General features: G+C 44.5%; 2 protein-coding genes across 2 annotated transcripts in view; both read left to right on the top strand.

Annotated features, from left to right (window-relative positions):
* The window catches only part of nwk (nervous wreck), a 1047247-nt gene that overhangs the window by 35970 nt on the left and 991096 nt on the right, over positions 1–20181 (top strand). The window lies entirely within an intron of this gene.
* zuc (Mitochondrial cardiolipin hydrolase zuc) overlaps positions 7513–20181 on the top strand; it is a 227829-nt gene continuing 215160 nt past the window's right edge. The window contains exon 1 of the mRNA XM_067148221.2: positions 7513–7592. The gene's annotated coding sequence lies outside the window, so the exon portion shown is untranslated. The remainder of the gene's footprint in view (positions 7593–20181) is intronic.

Below are 20181 nucleotides of genomic sequence, written 5' to 3' on the forward strand. Positions count from 1 at the left end.
CCCACAGGGGGTTTTCGAGCCACAGTTTTGTGCAACTCTTTTCTTGCAAAGAAACTAAATACCTCGTTCAAATGAGATCTTAGGCCTAATACCTTCCACTTATAAAATAAGTTAAGTAATGGTCTGTTTTTCGTTCATTGACTTGGATAGGAAATTCTTATTACCAACCAGAAATTTCTTGACGGTTACACGTATTTTAATTTTATTCGTTCAAAACAGTAAATTGTATCATCTGAGGATGTATAACTTGCTTATTTCTCTGTTAGGCTTCATTTAATGAACTGCTTTTCTGCCTGAATCTTAGAATCTACTCGGATACTTTATAGAAAAGGAAGCAAAAGTTTGTGTTTTACAGGCGCAGTGGGATTACCGTCCTTGCAAGGAGCATCTCCGCATCATCGCTGTGTAACGTAAGACCCTAAAGGTTAGAGTTCACCAGTATATAGCCCCTGACCTCCAGTCTTGTGAATATAAAAATCCTTTACACGTATTAAGTAACAAATGACTGCAGACATGCGAGGGTAATCGATTGGCACCCTCCTTATGATATTGTTTTGTTCCAACTCAAAGGCATTTTGTTTCCAAAACGGAGACTTTCACGGGAGTGAATCATTGACCGGATTAGATTTAAGTGATAGGTAACTTAAAGCAAAAGATCAAACGGGGGAGATAATTCTGGTTAGGATAAAATTTGATACTTCTGATTGTTTAGAATGATTGCACAATGATATTGCTGAGATTATGGACCTACATTTTTGTGATTTCTGCGGTTCTTGGATAAATATTATATAGCGTAAAATATGAGTCACTACCTTGCAATGCTCGGAGGCCAGCTAGCACTCTTCAGAAGAAGAGGTAAGGTAAGGGTTGTTCTGCCCGAAGGCAGTTTTTTTTTTTTTTTTTTTTTTTTTGTACGGGGGGCCCCCGTAGCCCGCTCCCCCGCCGTGACCATCGACTCAATCTACATGGCCTCCGACATGCTATTAATTTCTAAGAAGAAAGAGATAGCAGGGAAGAGTGGGAAGTGATGCAAGGAGTATCTGCCGGTTTCCGGTTAGACTCGCTACCACGGCAAGAGTTTGTGTTTGGTAAGGTGGTGTTGAAGTGTGGTATTGAAGGGTCAGGGAAAAACCACATAGGCAGAAAGGAGAGAGAGCCTACGTGTAAAACCTGACAGCTTTTGATAGCACATGCAAGGATGTGGGCTGGAAAGTCCAGAGGTTGTGTTAGTTAGTAAGATGTGTCATGCAATCATAACCATTTCCTTGCCATTGTTTGTTATTATGGGGATCAGTCCATCTTGTCACTGCCGGGACGGCTCGGGTCCACTAGCGTCTGGGCTCTGGGCCACAGGATCGTCCCTTTGCCCAGCAGCCAGTGGTCCCTGGTGCCAAGTCTCCGTTTGGAGAGGGGGATTGAGAGCCAAGCCTTTTTGGCGCAAGGGGCTGTCTTCTTCTTCCGCCTGGCGATGTCCCTCTGTACGGTGTTGTTGGAACACACTTGTCACTGCAGATCTGCAACTATGCTAGGGTTATTAGAACAATAAATATATATATACAGGTGCTCCTTGGAGTGCCGGCTTGCTTGCCTGCGCTCACGTCCAGTGCTCTACCTAAGTAATAGAAGAATGACACGAAATAGTAACTATGTTATTACTGCTGTCTTCGTTATAGGGCGCGGGCTGATGTTCCGCTCCCGTGTCTCTTTCGGGGGGCGGAGGTGGTTGATTCGTCCTTGGCCGTCTGGCTGAGTTGCCATCGTCTTCTTCTCGTGTTGCGTTGCTTATCAGTCTTTCCTCGCCTGGTCCCTGGGTTAAAGACAGTTGTAATCATGGGAGCATATTTACATATTTACATAGGTGCGTGTTGTCTGCAGTGTGTGGTTTAAGTGGTGTCTAGGTGTCAGCTTGGGGAGGAGCCAGCTATCGGCTCTTCGTCTCCCCAACCCTGTGGCTGAACAGAATGTGTTTCGGTGTGGGATATTTTTTGTAAAGGTCGACGTCGTAGCGTCCGATCCCGTTTATTAACGGGTTGATCTTATTACCCCATGACTTTGTGTACATTCTTAGTGTTTGTTTTCGTATATGGCGCCTAATCGAGCTGACTTTAGCAATATCGCGTAGTCCCGAAGGTCCGAACCTCCGCAGAGGTGTTCCTGGGCCGGAGTTTACGTGCGGTAGGGTGGCCAGTTCCTTTCCGCTCCTCCATTCCCTTACCCCCCACCAACAGCGCGTGGCAACCCATCCAATTCCTGACCACGCCCAATGTTGCTTAACTTCGGAGATCTCACGGGATCCGGTGTTTCAACACGGCTATGGCCCTTGGCTTAGAAGAAAAAGGAGAGATATATTGAACATATACGACATTGAATTAGGGCGTGTTGTAGACTTATGCCCATAATTTGTTAATTACTCCTACTATAGGTTCAAGGCTTGTGTTTTCTTGTCAAATAAAGTATTTTCATTAATTGTAATGTGATGTACGGTAAATAAACATCTGTCTTACTTATGATATCTCTCTGATATCTGCACCACTAAGATATTCAGACTTCATGGGCATAATACTCGACATTGATCCCTTTTTATCGTCCTTGGAGATATGTATAAATATAAATTCATGTTTTCTTTCTTTCTTTCTTTCTTTCTTTCTTTCTTTCTTTCTTTCTGTCTTTCTTCCTTTCTTTCTTAATCCGTTTACTCTCCGGAGTTGGAAAATGAAATGGCGTATGGCTTTTAGTGCCGGGAGTGTTCGAGAATATGTTCGGCCCGCAAAGTGCAGGTCTTTTGATTTGACTCCCGTAGGCGACCTGCGCGTCGTGTTGAAGGTGAAATTATGATGAACAGGGCACATACACCCAGCCCCCGTGCCAGCGAAATTAACCAATGATGGTTAAAATCCCCAACCCTGCCGGGAATCGAACCCGGGACCCGTGTGACCAAAGGTCAGCTCACTGGCTGGTGTTTACCTCGGCCTCGGCGAGACTTTGGGTCGGGTGGATACAATTGGGAAAGAGGTCCAGTGCCTCCCCCAGGCGGCCTCACCTGCTGTGCTGAACAGGGGACTTGTGGCATTGGGGGAATGGGAAGATCGGAAGTGATAGACAAGGAAGAGGGAAGGAAGAGGCCGTGGCCTTAAGTTACGTACCAACCTGGCATTTGCCTGGAGGAGAAGTGGAAAACCACGCGGAAAACCACTTCGAGGATGACTGAGGTGGGAATCGAAACCCCCTCTCCTCAGTTGACCTCCCGAGGCTGACTGGACGCGGTTCCAGCCCTCGTACCACTTTTCCAATTTCGTGGCAGAGCCTGGAAGAGGGAAGGAAGAGGCCGTGGCCTTAAGTTGCGTACCTTCCCGGCATTTGCCTGGAGGAGAAGTGGAAAACCACACGGAAAACCACTCCGAGGATGACTGAGGTGGGAATCGAAACCCCCTCTCCTCAGTTGATCTCCCGAGGCTGACTGGACGCGGTTCCAGCCCTCGTACCACTTTTCAAATTTCGTGGCAGAGCTGGGAATCGAACCCGGGCCTCCAGGGGTGGCAGCTAATCACACCACTACACCACAGAGGCGGACAATTAATGTTTTAATAATTATATTCACGGAAGATCATCCAAATTTACTCTTGTTTTACCTTCCAACTATTATCATCTTCTATTTAAATACACGTCCGGCTTCATAGCTAATTGGTTAATGTGCTAGCCTTTGGTCCAGAGGGTCCCGGGTTAGATTCCCGGCCGGGTCGGGGATTTTAACCTTTATTGGTTAATTCCAATGGCTCGGGGACTGGATTCATCATAGGTAGCGCTCAATCCTCACAAGCGCGCAGGTCGCCTATATGGTGTCAACTCGAAAGATCTGCACCAGGCCTCTTCGGAGCCCACACGCTGTTATTATTATTATTATTATTATTATTATTATTATTATTATTATTATTATTATTATTATTATTATATACTGTATATAAAATACACAGAAGAATCAATTTTACCGTAACTAATGTGTTTCTTAAATGAGATTTCCCTATGACTAAGCCGTGGCCAATGCGACGTTAGGAATAACGAAAGAGTGAATGCGTTAACATATATTTACAATTTGCTTCAAGTTGCACCGAAGCAGATAGATCTTATTGCGACGATGGGATAGGAAAGGGCTAGGAATGGGAAGGAAGCGGCCGTGGCTTTTAATTAAGGTACATTATGTGTGTGATGTGAAAATGGGAAACCACAGAAAACTATTTTCAGGGCTGCCGACAGTGGGGTTCGAATATACTGTCTCCCGAATGCAAGTTCATAGTTACGTGACCCAAACCGCACAGCCACCACTACTACAACAACTACTACTACTACTACTACTAAGTAACATGTTTTCATTCCGTCCCACCGGGCGAGTTGGCCGTGCGGTGAGGGGCGCGCAGCTGTGAGCTTGCATCCGGGGGATAGTGGGTTCGAACCCTACTGTCGGCAGCCCTGAAGATGGTTTTCCGTGGTTTCCTGTTTTCACACCAGGCAAATGGGGGGCTGTACCTTAATTAAGGCCAAGGCCGCTTTCTTCTCAGTCCTAGCCCCTCCATATCCCATCGTCGCCATAAGACTCATCTGTGTCGGTGCGACGTAAAGCAACTAGCAAAAACAGAGCATTCCGTCCCTGAAGGGGAATGCGGGTCTTTTAGACAGTAACGCCGTCTTTCAGGCCAGGGAGAGGGTGAGGGGATTGGCGGCCGTGGTCTATACTAGAACTGTCTCGTTATTCGCCTTAATTCAGGAGAATGGAAAACGACGGAAAAACATCCTCAGAACAGCCGATGGTCGGAACCAGCCCCTCTCTGTCTCCCGAATATAGAGGCGTAGACCCACGGTAGAGTTGACGTCTCCCCTCTTCTGCTCGGTTGGCCGGTCGGCGTGGAGAGTTGTCGGACCACGGACCAGCCGTTGCCACTTTTGAGCCCGAGACCCACTCTGCATCCGTCGTGGTCGAGGTAGTGCCCTCACTGTGGGTAGGAGATCACCGGTTGTTTGAATAGAATTAGAGCTATTAGTTGTTTGCCCGAGCCGGCCCCGTGGTGTAGGGGTAGCGTGCCTGCCTCTCACCCGGAGGCCCCGGGTTCGATTCCCGGCCAGGTCAGGGATTTTTACCTGGACCTGAGGGCTGGTTCGAGGTCCACTCAGCCTACGTGATTAGAATTGAGGAGCTATCTGACGGTGAGATAGCGGCCCCGGTCTAGAAAGCCAAGAATAACGACCGAGAGGATTCGTCGTGCTGACCACACGACACCTCGTAATCTGCAGGCCTCCGGGCTGAGCAGCGGTCGCTTGGTAGGCCAAGGCCCTTCAAGGGCTGTAGTGCCATGGGGTTTGGTTTGGTTAGTTGTTTGCCCGATATTCCATTCACTGCATCTTCATCCATTCTACTTCCATGCAATCTCCAGTAATTCTTCCAAGCCACATTGTAACACCTTCAGTGGTTGGGCCCGTGCTGCACTCGGAAAAAAAAAAAAAAAACCTAACTAGTGACATGTTGAGAAAATGGATAGGCTGGTTGAGCCGTTTTTGTAGCAAGAGACAAGGCTTCTATGAATCTCATAATGCCTTTAGATTAAAAATACCATTTATGTGGGTTAGAACACTTCTTCTCAACGCCCTAATTTTCCTTCTCATTGTCTATAAACACACACTATTATTCTAAGCATTTTGATACTTCTTGAACGGAACACATAGCACTGGATTTAGAATTTGTAGAACTTTTGCCCATTATATCAAACATGCAAACATAACCGTATCTCGCCGGGCTGAGTAGCTCGGACAGTAGAGTGCTGGCCTTCTGATTGTAAGCCCAACATGGCAGGTTCGATCCTGGTTCAGTATGGTGTTATTTGAAGGTGCTCAAATACTCAGCCTCGTGTCGGTAGATTTACTGGCACTTTAGATCTCCTGTGGGACAAAATTCCAGCACCTCGGCATCTTCGAAAACCGCAAAAGTAGGCCTTTTTTGCTATTTGCTTTACGTCGCACCGACACAGATAGGTCTTATGGCGACGATAGGACAGGAAAGGCCTAGGAATCGGAAGGAAGCGGCCGTGGCCTTAATTAAGGTACAGCCTCACCATAAACCTGGTGTGAAAATGGGAAACCACGGAAAACCATCTTCAGGGCTGCCGACAGTGGGGTTCGAACCCACTATCTCCCGGATGCGAGCACACAGCTGCGCGCTCCTAACCGCACGGCCAACTCGCCCGGTCGCAAAAGTAGTTAGTGGGACATAAATCCACTATTATTATTATTATTATTATTATTATTATTATTATTATTATTATTTTAAGGGGAAGTATAACTTGTAGGCAGTATGCCGTCATTTCACGTAAACATAAATCACCGAGCGAGTGTGCTACGCAGTTTAGTTAGGTAGCTATGAACTTGCATTCGGGAGATTAATAATAATAATAATAATAATAATAATAATAATAATAATAATAATAATAATAATAATTTCGTTTGGCCATTCCTAACCTGGTGCAGCCCTTCTAAGACAGACCTTCCAACGAGGGTGGGTGGCATTGCCGTGTGCGGGAACTGCGTCTTTTTGGCTGAATTGTCAGCGTTGAGGCATTCGGTTCAGAGGGACCCGGGTTCCATCCCCGGCTTTTAATCGCGTCTGGTTAATTCTTCTGACTCGGAGACTGACTGTTTGTGTTTGTCCCAGCACTCACCTCTTCATATTCAGACAACACACCATACTGCACTACCAACCACCACAGAAACACCCAATAGTGATTTCATCTCTCCACATAGGGTTGGAGTCAGAAAGGGCATCCGGCCGTAAAACAGGGCCAAATCCACATGTGCGGTACAGTTTACACCCACGAACCCAGAGGTGTGGGAAAAGCGGTAGAAGAATAAGGCATTGTTTCTATTATAACATTGCGAGTAGCCGCCACTTTGAATAATAACATCAAGCATTTAATTGAATTTTAAGTTGAAACTGGATTCACTATATTTATAAAAAGTAGTAGTTGTAACGGCCGACCCCGCGGTGTAGCGGTAAGGTGCCTGCCCCGGGTTCAATTCCCGGGCAGGTCAGGGATTTTTACCTGGATCTGAGGGCTGGTTCGAGGTGCACTCAGCCTACGTGATTTCAGTCGAGGAGCTATCTGACGGTGAGATAGCGGCTCCGGTCTAGAGAGCCAAGAATAACGGTCGTAAGGATTCGTCGTGCCGATACACTGACATCTCGTAATCTGCTGAGAAGCGGTCGCTTTGTAGACCTAATTCATATGCATTAGTGCGACGTTAAGTGGGTTGTAAAGATCATTCAATTCACTTGAAATGTATGCGCTGTGTTATGGGGCAAGGCGTCAACATCATTCGCTTGGGTCGATGCCTGAACGTTAAGTTCTGTTGTCAACTTAAAAGAGTCTCGTATATGCTGTAGGTAGTGTCGTCTCTGCTTTGGATGTTCCTTGGCCCCAGTGAAGTAAAAGCTCTTGTTTCCCAGGTAGTCACAGTCTGTGTTCTTGGGCAGTGCGTATGTACAGTACGTATAGATCTACTTCCATAGAGTGGCCGTCAACATGGACAAGAAGAGGGAATGAATAGGAAAGGTAAGCCCTGTGTATTTAGGTACGATTTTTACATTAAATTAGTAAAGTACGGTAAATTCACTACGGATACAGGCAGTGCTGTACTATTAATTTAGTGGCGCCAGTTACGAAATTTTTCCGTGTACAGTACATCTATTGTGGAGCAGAACTAGTCCGTAAGAAGTTTTCAAACGCTTACTGTATATTGTATTTCACGTGACAGCAAGAGATGGTTCACGTAATTATTCTAATTTAGTTTAAAATAATGTAAAAGCTTTGTACAAGTTGAATACACTCTTGAAAGTTCAAAGAAAGCTTTAAATAGTTCAAAGATCGACATCCGTCAGTTTGTAAAGGAGTATGGCAACTAGAGAGAAGAATACTTAGAAGTTGCTTGAAAGCGACTGTAGTAATGACGCCATGTCACAGGACGGCAAAGTTCCTAACGAAAGTGATTGAGGGGGATAGTTCACCTGGATATCATTTTTGAGACGTAAATTAAGACTACACTCCCAGAACCTTACTCTGATTCACTATCAAGGATTAAATCACAGACATTGAACATTCAGATATTGATTTGTGGGTAAGAAAACTTTGCATATGTGTTGTATTTTGATTTGCGAGTATTACAAAAAATATTGTGTCTGTTTTACCACAGAAATTGAACATAGGCCTATCTGGGTCTACATGCAAATAATGAGTTAATCTTTTTCAAAGAGGAAGATAAATAATTGACATTATATCAGACTTATTGTTGAGATATTACGATCCATACATTTCTGTAATCTCATGCCTTGAGGTCGTTTGAAGATTTGTGAATATGCATTAACTTGTGTGCAGATGTAGGAGGGAACATTGACGAAAATATTTTTTTAAAACAAGCAAATTCATGATACTCTTGTGACTTGGAATTAACATAAATAAATGCATAGTTGGTCCGCCTCTGTGGCGTAGTGGTTGATGTGAATAGCTACCACCCCCGGCGGCCCGGGTTCGATTCCCGGCTCAGCCACGAAATTTGAAAAGTAGTACGAGGACTGGAACGGGGTCCACTCAGCATCGGGAGGTCAACTGAGTAGAGTAGGGTTCGATTCTCGCCTCAGCCAACCTCGAAATGGTTTTCTGTGGTTTCCCACTTCTCCTCTAGGAAAATGGCGGGGTGGTACCTAACTTAAGGCCACGGCCGCTTCTTTCCTTCTGCCTTGCCTATCCCTTCCAATCCCCCACAAGGCCACTCTTCAACATTGCAGCTGAGGCCCTTTTGGGGAGTTACTGGTCCTTGTCCCCAGTTGTATCTCCCCGACCCAAAGTCTCGCCGAGCCCGAGGGAAACACCAACCAGTGTGCTGACCTTTGGTCACACGGGTCCCGGGTTCGATCGGGAGATAGTGGGTTCCAGCCCCACTGTCGGCAGCCCTGAAGATGGTTCCCATTTTCACACCAGGCAAATGCCGGGGCTGTACCTTAATTAAGGCCACGGCCACTTCCTTCCACTTCCTAGGCCTTTCCTATCCCATCGTCACCATAAGACACATCTGTGTCGGTGCGACGTAAAGCAAAAAAAAAAAAAGTCTCCAGGACACTACCCTTGAGGCGGTAGAGGTGGGATCCCTCGCTGAGTCCGAGGGAAAAATCAACCCTGGAGGGAAAACGGATTAAGAAAGGAAAAGAAGAAATGCATGGTTGACGGTCCTATACAACAAAATATTGAGTTTTGCTATTTGGAATGATTCATGTCAACATGTACTGTAAGAGAAAGAAAATGCCGGGCTGAGTGGCTCAGACGGTTGAGGCGCTGGCCTTCTGACCCCAACTTCGCAGGTTCGATCCTGGCTCAGTCCGATGGTATTTGAAGGTGCTCAAATACGTCAGTCTCGTGTCGGTAGATTGACTGACAAGTAAAAGAACTCCTGCGGGACTAAATTCAGGCACCTTGGCGTCTCCGAAAATCTTAAAAAATAATTAGTGGGACGTAAAGCAAATAACATTATTAGAGAAAGAAAATAGGGATAATTAATTTTAAATAATACTGTTTATTCTACTGATGGAAAAATTGCTGTCGTTACCGTCACTGGCTGTTATGTTGATGAGAAAATGAAGGTGGTAGTTTTAAGGAGAACTGAGCTCGATAGCTGCAGTCGCTTACGTAAGTGCGGTCAGTATCCAGTTTTCGGGAGATAGTAGATTCGAACCCCACTGTCGGCAGTCCTGAAGATGGTTTTCCGTGGTTTCCCATTTTTACACCAGGTAAATGCTGGGACTGTACCTTAATTAAGGCCACGGCCGCTTCCTTCCCAATCCTAGCCATTTCCTATCCCATCGTCGCCGTAAGACCTATCTGTGTCGGTGCGACGTAAAGCCAATTGTAAAAAAAAAAAGTTTTAAGGAGAAACAAAAGGAAATAGCGGTAATAATTCCTTCTTAAGCCTGCTGATAGGAAAAACAGGAGAACGAACCCTGCGAAATATTGGAAGAAGAGAAGGGCCAGGAAAATTAAATACTCCGTAGGCCTCGCAAACTTAAAACTGTCGGGGTCGGGAGAGAACAAGTGTTGTGTTGATCAAAGGAGGCCGGACAGGAACGATGAAAGTGAAGAACCTGCCACAAGTGGAAGCATTGCCAGACTCGGTTAGTGTAACCGTGGACGCCAACCGACGCTCCCATATTAAGAGCCCTTGCTTCCCTTCAAGTCACCTTTTACGATTGGCAGGGTTACCGTGAATATATCCCCCCCCTCCCTCCTCAAACAACCGCAAAATGAATTAACCAAGGGTGATCGGATCGAAAGGACGAAGACGAGGAGGTTGGCACAAGTAATTGGGACGAAAGCCAGATGGTCGTCAAGCCACACTACCAAGTGAGAGTCCCCAGGTAATTTTTCTCTTTTAGTTGCCCCTTACGATAGGCAGGGATTCCCATGGACGTATTCTACCACGCTCATCCACAGCGGGAAGGTCATTGCGTGGCGGTGGGGCTGTATTTATTGTTTCAAGAGGAAGTACAACTACTGTTATAGACATCCATCCTATCCAACTGCTGCTTCATAATTTTCGCGTTCAGATCATGGAATTCTCTCTCATCGTAAGTTTAAAGTGGCTTGCCGCGAGCTCTTGTTGAGTGAATCCCGTTGACTTGCTGGATAGTTGTTGAGGGAATGAACGACTGGATTAGTGTAGTTTCTTATTTTAAGTGTACATTAGTTATAATTTCAAAATTAGGGATTATTATTATTATTATTATTATTATTATTATTATTATTATTATTATTATTATTACTCAATTACACGCAGGCTCATAGCATACGATGCAAGTAGTGGCAAAAGATCTACAGAGGTCTACGCCACGAACAAATATTTTTAAAAAATTGTAAGCCTCCGTGGCTCAGGCGGCAGCGCGTCGGCCTCTCACTGCTGGGTTCCGTGGTTCAAATCTCGGTCACTCCATGTGAGATTTGTGGTGGACAATGCGGAGAGGGGGAAGTTTTTCTCCGGGTACTCCGGTTTTCCCTGTCATCTTTCATTCCAGCAACACTCTCCCATATCATTTAATTTAATCTGTCAGTCATTAATCATTGCCCTAGAGGAGTGCGACAGGATTCGGCAGCCGGCACAATTCGTATCCTCGCCGCAAGATAAGGGCTTCATTCATTAATGATGTTTGTCATGAACTTTGTATTTACAAATGATATTTGCAATCCTATTTTGGCCACTTGTTTCAGTAATTCTCGTTGTTGTGTTTGTTAATGTTGCTTTAATTATTTCAATTCTTTTATTATCAAGTCCAAAGCCCTTTAAAGTATCAAATAGAGAATTTCTATCAGTTAAATCATAGGCCTTTTTAAAGTCTACAAAAGTGATTACCAATTTAGAGTTTCTGATCTTCCTCATAGCTATTATGTTCTTTAGATTTCAAATTTATTCTGACCAAAATTAATATTCATACATGTTGAAACACCCCCTCCCAACGGCACTTAACGCCCTTGAAAGCGCTTTGGCCTGCCCAGCGACCGCTGCTCAGCCCGAAGGCCTGCAGATTACGAGGGGTCGTGTGGTCTGCACGACGCATCATCTCGGACGTTATTCTGGGCTTTCGAGACCGGGGCCGCCAACTCACCGTCAGATACCTCCTCAATTCTAATCACGTAGGCTGAGTGGACATCGAACCAGCCTTCAGGTCGAGAGAAAAGTCCCTGACCTGGCCGGGTATCGAACCCGGGGCCTCTGGGCGAGAGGCAGGCACGCTACCCCTACACCACGGGACCGGCATACATGTTGAATGTCCTCAAACACACACAGTTTGACAGTTAGTACTTCGTATGCATTCTCTGAGCATCTATAACAACTTGAAGCATTCGTGACATGGAGCTTACAAGGTTTGATGTGGTTTCGGCATCAATTTTTGACCATTCCTTCTTTAGATGATCGATGAAGTCTTCTTTCGACGAACATTTCCGTTTCTTTACTCTCCGTTCCAATAATGTCCACAGGTTTTGTTATGAGATTGAGGTCTGGGGACTGTGGAAGCGTTGAAAGTTGCTCGTGAACTATATACAGCAGCCGTTCTTTTGTTATACGAACAAAAAATGAAATGTCGTATGGATTTTAGTGCCGGGAAATCCCAGAACGGGTTCTGCTCGCCAGGTGCAGGTCTTTCTATTTGACACCCGTAGGCGACCTGAGCGTCGTGATGAGGATGAAATGATGATGAAGACAACACATACACCCAGCCCCCGTGCCATTGGAATTAAGCAATTAAGGTTAAAATCCCCAACCCGGCCGGGAATCGAACCCGGGACCCTCTGAACCGAAGGCCAGTACGCTGACCGTTCAGCCAACAAGTCGGACCTTATACGAACAGAATGCTTGGGATCGTTGTCTTGTTGAAAAACAAACGAGTCCTCAAGATTTAATTTCGCAGCACTGGCCAGCAAATGATCACGGGGTATGGGTTCACATATGGTGTGGCAGCCATGTTATTCTCAATAACAACCAGTTCTCCCACCCCAGTGTAGATCATGCATCCTCACACCATGACATGATCTCTGCTCTGGTACAGTGTTCTTAGGGTCAAATTCTTGAGTTGGTTTACGCCACACATACCATCCCCTGTCTGATTCAAAAAGGTTGAACTTGTTCTCATCCAAGAACATAACCTTCTTCCAGTATTCCATGGGTTTGTTGAAATATGCGCGAGCAAACTCCAGTCTTTTCACCCTATTGCGCTGGCGAATGATTGGTTTCTTTCTTGTCACTCAGATTTCAAGCCAGCTTAGTGAATGTATTTCTTTATGGTTTGAGGTGTTACTTTCTTGCCTGTTGCTGTTGCGACGTCTTCAGCGAGCATTCGGGCGCTCACGCCCGAGTTCTAGCGCACTTGTACTTGTTGGTCCGTTAGAGCTCTATGACGTCCAGACCTTCGCATATTCGCCGTAGATCTCGTTCGTTTGTATTTTTTTCACAACATACTAGACAGCAGCATGCGAGTTTTTCAGTTTTTTTTAAGCAATGTTTCGGTAACGGAAGTCCCTCTTACCACAAGGAAACTATTTGTTTCTTCACAACAGTCTTCAACTTACCCGATCGACATACCATTCCTGTCCACTATTAGTTCCAGACACTAATATTCTCTGTTTTACTGGATACACAATGAATGATTTGTTTTCAGGCGTCAGTCGGCGGCGTTTACGTACCATGCATGACTACGATCTATGTATGTTTAGTCTTCAGCCGGAAGGCTGGTTGGATCCTCAACAGCTCCGCCATCAGCTGTCATAGATGGCCTAGGCATCACTGAAGAGGCGTACTAGGGAATGAAAAAATGAAAAAAAAATAGTTCCGTTAAACAATACTTTGTTATAAATCAAGGAATATAGTGCTTATACCCATTGTACGTCACAATTAATTACGTCAAACTATAGTGCATCTGTAGTGTTAGTAAAAATCGCTACCGATAATTCCCGTTTGTGTATCGTTTGGAACCATACACGTACGACCACTTATTTTACCCACTCTATCTATCTATCTATCTATCTATCTATCTATCTATCTATCTATCTAACTAACTATCTATCTATCTATCTATCTAATGGAAATATGAAGGTATCCAATTATTATAAGAATGAAGGATGGTTTATTGGTGGTGGTGATGATTGTTTTAAGAGCAAGTACTTCTGGGCAAACAATACCCTTTCATTTCTTTCTCAAGAAATTCACTTCATACTTACTTCTGGTGTAGGTGAGTGAAGCGCATGGTCATCTGCCTCACCAGAACAGGGCGTCTCTGAATTTCTCGATTTCCTAACTTTACTTTCACCGGGTGAGTTGGCCGTGCGGTTAGGGGCGCGCAGCTGTAAGCTTACATCCCGGAGATAGTGGGTTCGAACCCCACTGTCGGTAGCCCCGAAGATGGTTTTACGTGGTTTCCCATTTTCACACCAGGCAAATGCTGGGGCTGTACCTTAATTAAGGTCACGGTCGCTTCCTTTCCACTCCTAGGCCTGTCCTATCCCATCGTCGCCATAAGACCTATATGTGTCGGTGCGACGTAAAGCCAATTGCAAGAAAGAAAGAAAACATTTCCTTTCGAGCGAATCATTTGAGCGAATTCACCACCCCCGCTACGCCGCCCTCGCTTTCAATATCAATGATGCTATAATTCATGGTTTCTCCGCAATGCAGATTCGCAACATATTCGTCTGACGTAATTTTACGAGGAATATTCATTTTCACTCTACGTATAGTTTACCGCAGGAAACACACGTGGATGTATACGGCACTTCGATGCTGTGCAGTTGGTGAGCGTCTCCTTCATACCGCCCGAGGAATATGGTGACTGGGCACACGTGGGCGAGATCAATACAGCACAGGGATGTAGAAAAGAGCTCTCCCCCCGTGATTTATGAGCTGTTCTGACATCGCCGTTCACTCTGCTGATCTAAACTGTGCCCTATCATACAGTAGTCATTCATCTTTTGTATACGTATCGTCCGGCTCCATGGCTAAATGGTTAACGTGCTGGCCTTTGGTCACAGGGGTCCCGGGTTTGATTCCCGACAGGGTCGGGAATTTTTAACCACAATTGGTTAATTTCACTGGCACGGGGGCTGGGTGTATGTGTCGTCTTCATCATCATTTCATCCTCATCACGACGCGCATGTCGCCTACGGGAGTCAAATCAAAAGACCTGCATCTGGCGAGACGAACTTGTCCTCGGGCACTCCCGGCACTAAAAGCCATACGCCATTTGATTTTATTGTATACTATCGAATTCGGAGCTGCACATGGCCCTGAGGTTCACACAACCTACACCAAAAATGAGTACTTGGTTAATTCCTGGAAGCAAGTCGGTCGCGCATAGAGCTAACCGCTCTACCCCATCAAGTGCCGATGTTACAGATAGTGGAGGCTTATCTTTCACACTTCCGAGGACCTTCATGGCCTGTACGGAGAGGGCAATGCTTTGCTTTTATACTTTTCGAATACTCGTATTGACCCTTGATGCAAGTGTAATGGACTAGTATAACTTGGAAACAATAATTCTCTAAACCCATGGTTAAATAGAAATATCGAGCTCCATGTTATTTTCTTTACATCCCACTAACTACTTTTACGATTTTCGGAGACGCCGAGGTGTCGGAATTTAGCCCCGTAGGAGTTATTTTACGTGCCAGTTAATCTATCGACACGAGGCTGACGTATTTGAGCACCTTCAAATAGCATCGGACTGAGCCAGGATCGAACCTGCCAAGTTTGGGTCAAAAGGCCAGCGCATCAACCGTCTGAGTCACTCAGCGCGGCGGTCGTATCATTTAGCCTATTATTTGTGTGTTGTATGATCTGTCATGTGTAACAAAACCTGTGAGGTTATGTCACGACACGTCTGCTGTGTGCATGTTAATATGACTCGATTGTCAAGTAGCCTGAGGATCGCAGCTTCTGTGCTCGGTTCGGCGATTACAGAAGAGTAGGTTTTTGAAGCTGATCCGGTTTCGATAATATTCATGTTATGGATCTCAGAAGACAAGTACTGGTTAGAGGTGCTCTGTCTTGGAACGGGTCAAGGCTTTGTTGCTCGCCATTGTAATTTGATTGGCTAATCAATGATATTGCGACAGGATCGTCTAGATTGTTATTCATGCCTAGAAATTGTTACGAAAATTATTTGCAAATGTACAGAAATGCATATGGAGGCTATTTTGGCTGAAGAATAGTTTATCTAAAGAATATCCTTCCAGTACGGATTAAATTTGACTGCATTAACTAGGTGGCAACCAGTCCGAGACAGGTAAAGACGCGCGTGGATCTCCCAGAAAGGTTCGAATTCTCGTCTGGAAGTCAAGAAGTTTATAAAGGGACATATAATTCTAGAGAAATACATATGGTTTATTAAGCCTACAGCAGAAATATATTTTATATTTATTCCTGGGTGGGGGCAAAAGGCTCCTGGGCATAGAGCTTTGCCTCACTATCGCACTTAGTACCGAAGTTACGAATAGTGGATGTAAATGGGAATCCTCCGGTCAGGCTCTTCAAGAATTCTGTACTTTTTTCTTTCAGAACATTATCAAAATTCCATGTGTACATTGTCCTATCTTTTGTTAGTGCATTGATAATAGCATTATAGAGAATCTTATACAGGCTTTTATCGAGAGGGGAGGCTAATTGGGCTGCATGCTTCACCTCCTCTCCCTCTCCCCCCTCCCATTCCCGCAACAGAAATCAGCCTAAACGTTTGCCCTTATTTCTGTAGTACTTTGTTGCTCTCTGTAAAGGTAATAGAGTTTTTTTAAAATGAATGTTGATGTTTGTGGGTTACTGTAGTCACGTCCTAGTTCGTGAACCATGGGCAACGGCTAAGTGGCCTAGTAGGTGGTCCTGAGAGTCGGGATACCAGTTGCTATGGAATGGGAGTGGGCATCTCGGACATATTCTGAGTCATGGCCCTCCTTGTGCTCAGGTGGCTAGAGCTATACAATCCACCGGTGGTCCATAACCCGTTAGAGGAGAGATCCTCACTTTGACTATGTGCAAGTAGGGTAGCATCCTGCTTCATGAATTTACCGAGCTCAGAACATTTTCAGCAAGCCTCGGACCTATGGGAGTAACGGAGTCCCACTCCCATTTGACAGGCGAGGGACTCCTTGGAAACAACTTGGCGAACGAAATGGAATTCGATGGGGAGCTATCAATATTAATGGGGCTTATGGAAGAAAGAAAGTAGAACTGGCTGAGTCAGCAAAGAGGATGCATCTGGATATGCTAGGAGTAAGTGGTATTCGGGTAAGGGGAGATAACGAGGAAGAGATAGGAGATTATAAAGTGTAGTTGACGGGTGTTAGAAAGGGAAGGGCAGAGTCTGGGTTAGGGCTCTTTATCAGGAATACTATTGCACGCAACATAGTTTCTGTTAGGCACGTAAATGAGCGAATGATGTGGGTAGATTTGTCAGTTGGAGGAAATAGGACAAGAATTGTGTCCGTGTATTCACCATGTGACGGTGCAGATGAGGATGAAGTTGACAAGTTTATGAAGCATTGAGTGACATCGTGGTCAGGGTCAACAGCAAGGATAGAATAGTGCTAATGGGCGATTTCAATGCGAGAGTTGGGAATAGAACTGAAAGATAGGAAAGGGTGATCGGTAAATGTGGGGAAGATATGGAAGCAAATGGGAATGGGAAGCGTTTGCTGGACTTCTGTGCTAGTATGGGGTTAGCTGTTACGAATACATTCTTCAAGCATAAGGCTATTCACCGCTACACATGGGAGGCTAGAGGTACCAGATCCATAATAGACTATATCTTAACCGACTTCGAATTCAGGAAATCTGTTAGGAATGTACGAGTTTTTCGCGGATTTTTCGATGATACAGACCACGATCTGATCTGTAGTGAACTAAGTATCTCTAGGTCTAGAGTAGAGAAAGTGAAATCTGTATGCGAACAAATGAGGGTAGAAAATCTCCAGGACGAATTGAACAGAAGCACATGGATATGATTAGTGAGAAGTTTCGAACAGTAGACAGTAAACAGGTTCAGGATATAGAAAGTGAATTGGTGACATACAGGGATGCTGTAGTAGAAACAGCAAGGGAATGCCTAGGAACAACTGTGTGTAAAGATGGGAAAAGGCGAACATCTTGGTGGAATGATGAAGTGAGAGCAGCCTGTAAACGTAAAAAGAAGGCTTATCAGAAATGGCTCCAAACAAGGGCCGAGGCAGACAGGGATTTGTACGTAGATGAAAGAAACAGAGCGAAACAAATAGTTGTTGAATCCAAAAAGAAGTCATGGGAAGATTTTGGTAATAACCTGGAAAGACTAGGTCAAGCAACAGGGAAACCTTTCTGGACAGTAATAAAGAATCTGAGGAAGGGAGGGAGATAGGAAATGAACAGTGTTTTGAGTAATTCAGGTGAACTCATAATAGATCCCAGGGAATCACTGGAGAGGTGGAGGGAATATTTTGAACATCATCTCAATGTAAAAGGAAATCATCCTGGTGGTGTTGCAAACAGCCAAGCTCATGGGGAGGAGGAAAATGATGTTGGTGAAATTATGCTTGAGAAAGTGGAAGGGATGGTAAAAAAACTCCATTGTCATAAGGCAGCAGGAATATATGAAATTAGACCTGAAATGGTGAAGGCAGGGATGAAATGGCTTCATAGAGTAGTAAAATTAGCATGGAGTGTTGGTAAGGTACCTTCAGATTGGACAAAAGCAGTAATTGCACCTATCTATAAGCAAGGGAACAGGAAGGATTGCAACAACTATCGAGGTATCTCATTGATTAGCATACCAGGCAAAGTATTCACTGGCATCTTGGAAGGGAGGGTGCGATCAGTCGTTGAGAGGAAGTTGGATGAAAACCAGTGTGGTTTCAGACCACAGAGAGGCTGTCAGGATCAGATTTTCAGTATGCACCAGGTAATTGAAAAATGCTACGAGAAGAATAGGCAGTTGTGTTTATGTTTCGTAGATGTAGAGAAAATATATGACAGGGTACCGAGGGAAAAGATGTTCGCTATACTGGGGGACTATGGAATTAAAGGTAGATTATTAAAATCAATCAAAGGCATGTATGTTGACAATTGGGCTTCAGTAAGAATTAATGGTAGAATGAGTACTAGTGTCAGGGTACTTACTGGGGTTAGACAAGGCTGTATACTTTCACCTTTGCTGTTCGTAGTTTACATGGATCATCTGCTGAAAGGTATAAAATGGCAGGGAGGGATTCAGTTAGGTGGAAATGCAGTAAGCAGTTTGGCCTATGTTGACGACTTGGTCTTAATGGCAGACTGTGCCGAAAGCCTGCAGTCTAATATCTTGGAACTTGAAAATAGGTTCAATGAGTATGGTATGAAAATTAGGATCTCGAAGACTAAATTGATGTCAGTGGGTAAGAAATTCAACAGAATTGAATGTCAGATTGGTGGTGCAAAGCTAGAACAGGTCGATAATTTCAAGTATTTAGGTTGTGTGTTCTCCCAGGATGGTAATATAGTAAGTGAGATTGAATCAAGGTGTCGTAAAGCTAATGCAGTGAGCTCGCAGTTGCGATCAGCAGTATTCTGTAAGAAGGAAGTTAGCTCCCAGTCGAAACTATCTTTACATCGGTCTGTTTTCAGAGCAACTTGGATTTACGGGAGCGAAAGCTGGGTGGACTCAAGATATCTTATTCATAAGTTAGAAGTAACAGACATGAAAGTAGCAAGAATGATTGCTGGTACAAACAGGTGGGAACAATGGCAGGAGGGTACCCGGAATGAGGAGATAAAGGCTAATTTAGGAATGAACTCGATGGATGAAGTTGTACGCAGAAACCGGCTTCGGTGGTGGCGTCATGTGAGGCGAATGGAGGAGGATAGGTTACCTAGGAGAATAATGGACTCTGCTATGGAGGGTAAAAGAAGTAGAGGGAGACCAAGACGACGATGGTTAGACTCAGTTTCTAACGATTTAAAGAAAAGAGGTATAGAACTGAATGAGTCCACAACACTAGTTGCAAATCGAGGATTGTGGCGACGTTTAGTAAATTCTCAGAGGCTTGCAGACTGAACGCTGAAAGGCATAACAGTCTATAATGATAATGTATGTATGTATGTATGTATGTATGTATGTATTTAATGTAAGGAAACGTAATTAATAGTATATAATTTATTATTACCTGTAAATATGATGTATATATCCAACGTAGTGTTGTGCAATACAGGGTAATAGTTCAGAAGAACGCATCTTTGTCACTAGAGGTTTATAGAATCTTCGATCCATTTGTACATAGGTTATTGGAGACTCGAGAAGATTCGAGAAAAACAACGAGTGGTAGCACAGCGTGGTCGAATGGGTCTAGATAAAGCCCCTTTTGAAGGCTAAACGTAGAATTCGCTCTGAACTCTAAGAATTTTCCGGTTGCTGGAAATTTTCCAAATTATTAATTTTTTCTGTCAACGTTGGATCATACTTTTCTAGAAGCCTGGCCAGGCATTGTATATAAAGAGGCAGTCTTGGGAGAGTTGTTAGCGAGACTTATTAGTGAAAGTCGTTAGTCAAGTGTGTGAACTCATGTTGTGATTTTGTTGTGTTAGTAATTGGTTGACATGCTAATGTGGCAGTCT

Source organism: Anabrus simplex, chromosome 5 (assembly GCF_040414725.1).
Source record: "Anabrus simplex isolate iqAnaSimp1 chromosome 5, ASM4041472v1, whole genome shotgun sequence".
Taxonomy (NCBI): Eukaryota; Metazoa; Arthropoda; class Insecta; order Orthoptera; family Tettigoniidae; genus Anabrus; species Anabrus simplex.